Source organism: Aplysia californica, unplaced genomic scaffold (genome assembly GCF_000002075.1).
Source record: "Aplysia californica isolate F4 #8 unplaced genomic scaffold, AplCal3.0 scaffold00196, whole genome shotgun sequence".
Lineage (NCBI taxonomy): Eukaryota > Metazoa > Mollusca > Gastropoda > Aplysiida > Aplysiidae > Aplysia > Aplysia californica.
In genome coordinates, this window is record NW_004797466.1 from 543,119 (window position 1) to 546,270 (window position 3,152).

Genomic DNA, 3,152 nt, shown 5'->3' on the forward strand with positions numbered 1-3,152 from the left:
TCTCTCTCTCTCTCCTTCCCCTTTGCCCCAGTCCCTCCCCTGCTTTTTTCCCCGGTCCACTCGCCCTTCTCTTTGACTTATAACATTACACATACAGTCTTAATATGTAAATCCTTCAACACTTCGTCACATAACAGAATGTGTCTTTAAAAAGCTTGATTATCACTGGTTAGTTTGTGTTCGTTTTCCCCGGGAAAAGTTTGAGTTTCATACCCGCCCACACAGCTGTCGATGTTGTTTAGAGTAGGGTCAAAGTCTACCAAAAACCGTTGCTGCAGAATTCCTATGAAAAAACACCGTATGAAGCAATGTATGTCAATATTTTGGCCACATTCTCACTCTGTCTTTCCGTCCCCCTTTCTCCCTTTCTCTCTGCTTGTCTCCCATCTCTATCTGCCTCCCCTCTCCAGCTCTCTTTCACTCTCTTGTTCATACATACATCATTCTCTCTCTCTCTCTCTCTCTCTCTCTCTTTCTCTCTCTCTCTCTCTCCCTCTCTCTCTCTCTCTTTCTCTAACACACACACACACACACACACACAGAGAGAGAGAGAGAGAGAGAAAGGGAGGGAAAGGGAGAGAGGCACTGAGAGATACAGAGAGAGAGGGGGAGAGAGAAAGAAAGAAAAAAAGAAAGAAAGAAAGAAAAAAAGAGAGAGAGAGAGAGAGAGTAGACTCCAAAAAGAAGGGACGCGGACAGCGGTAAGATAGAGACAAACTATGGACTGACAACATAAAGTCATGGACAACAGTCAATATCGTTGATCAGTGCACAAGAGCGGTTGATAGCCGTAGTGAAGATGAATCGTTACGCGTCAACCTCAGATGTCTCCGAGACAGAGATGACACCTCCAACCAACCAACTTACATCATCAAACTTAACAATAGAACCAAGAGAAAATGTTCCGACCGCAGCAGTCTTGTTTTCTTTTTCTTTTAAGCTTTTTATCATCATCATCATCATCATCATCATCATCATCATCATCATCATCATCATCATCATCATCATCATCATCATCATCATCATTCCCTTTATACCCTGGAAGAAGGCTGTGACGATGGATTGGGCATACTCTCAGGAAGTCAGGCAGCTGCCTTCTTCCAGGCGGCCACGAACAAACACTTCCCACCTTTCCCTATCCTGTGCTTGCCTCTTGATGTTACTCCATGTCTTCCCATTTTTCTGCTCATCAATCTCTGGGACTCTACTCCAGGTTCCACGTGATCTTCCTCTCATTCTTTTACCTTGTGGGTTCCAATCCAACACTTTCTTTTTTATTAATATTATGCAGCTGCCTGACTTCCTGAGAGTATGCCCAATCCATCGCCACCGCCTTCTTCCAGTTCATCTTTGACTGGGCTCTGTCTTGTTCTCCTTAACATTTCCTCATTGGTGACCCTGTCTGTCCATCTGATCCTCAGTAACTTCCTGAGACACGTGTTCAAGAAAACCTGAATCCTCTTTATGCAAATCTGCTTAGCTCAGTGAATATTATTATTTCGAGTCAAGAAATGACGTTAGTGAAGGCTTTAAAATCAATTGTTTCTACAATGACTTATGGCTAATTTTGTTTGGGACATGAGCTTATTAGCCTGGATCGATAACAAAAACAAGTGGATTTGGCGGTGGACTAAGTGGATATTTCATTTCTTCCCATACAGTTTATTCCAGAAATCTCTTTATATAGTTTGGGCCAATGTTTGATGCGTGGTTTAAAAAATAAAGAAGAAATTAAAATAAAGGCTTCAAAATTCCAATTATTAATGCAGTCCACAGACTTTTTTCAACTCCACAAAAGATATCGCAGTCCCTTTCTACATGTATTTAGTTTAACTCAGTCGTGTATTAGAAGTCATTTTCGATTTTATTGAAACCGTTCATGAAAGCGCGTGTTGAGTATTTTTTCCTTATATAATAAAGATTATTTGCTTGTTCTAACTGTGTACCCATAAAAAAATCGCGTGTTAAAAAACAACAACAGTAGTTTGACCCTATGATAAAGATGTTCTATTTTCGATTCCATCCAAATTTCTGAGCAAAAGAACTGGTGTGCTTCAAGAACGAAGAGTCGAACCTGCTCTAACGGCCACCAGAATAAGACAATTACATCATGTACCGGTACACATTCCCCCTTTGCAGTTTCTTACATTATAATGACACTGTATACTACAGCAACCTACCTAAAACAGCCACTTTTCTCCTTGACAATGGGTGACCTTCCTGGACAGTTTCGACTGTATATTTATATCTCTGCAGTCTAAAGGGAGAGAAAATGGTGCAGCGAGTCAGATTCGGACTACCGCCCCCCAAAATCACTTTTTAACGATGCTTGACAATGGTAACTATGACAACCAAGCAAACACATTCGCTGTTTTGGATGGCTGCGTGGATTGTCAACAGCTCTCTTCTCGCTTAGCCGTGGTATCAAACAAAAACACCACCACATAATAGTATGTAACATTATCATCGAGAACACGTAGAAATGGGAGAGGAAGAAGCAGACCACATGACTTTGAGAGCACCTTTTACCAACCGCTGTTTGCAGTCCTTGGGGGGAGGGGGGGGATACCGATTGCGAGAAGTCTAGAAGCCACTAATATTCAATGAAGAATACAGGTATCTTACATCTTAGTAGGTAACACCCAGCTAAACAACCTTTTCTCTATCTCCACCCCAAGCACCCCATTAAAAGAAAAATTAAAAGAAAATCCTACAACAAAAAACAATCAACCAACCAGCCTCAACAACAATAGCAACAAAACTGTCAACAAAAAAACGACAAGAAACAAACAAACCCAAACAACAATAACGTTAGCGATTGCGTATGACGATCCATTTTTTGTGTTATTTCAGCGAGCTTAAGGCTGCTTCACAAGAAGAAGAAGAAGAAGAAAAAGAAGAAGAAGACATCCCGGCGGCACATGCAGTTTTGACTCGTGCACGGTAGAACGATGATGCAAGATCCTGAAACCTGAGGACAACTGCTGGGAAGAATGTCCATCTTTGCAAGTGTGAGACAAAGCGATATTCTATATAGTTGGTAGTTGGTAGCGCGCGTTTTGTGTGTGTGTGTGTGTGTGTGTTCCTGTGTGTGTGCATGTGTGTGTGTGCATGTGTATGTGTGTGTGTGCATGTGTATGTGTGTGTGTGTG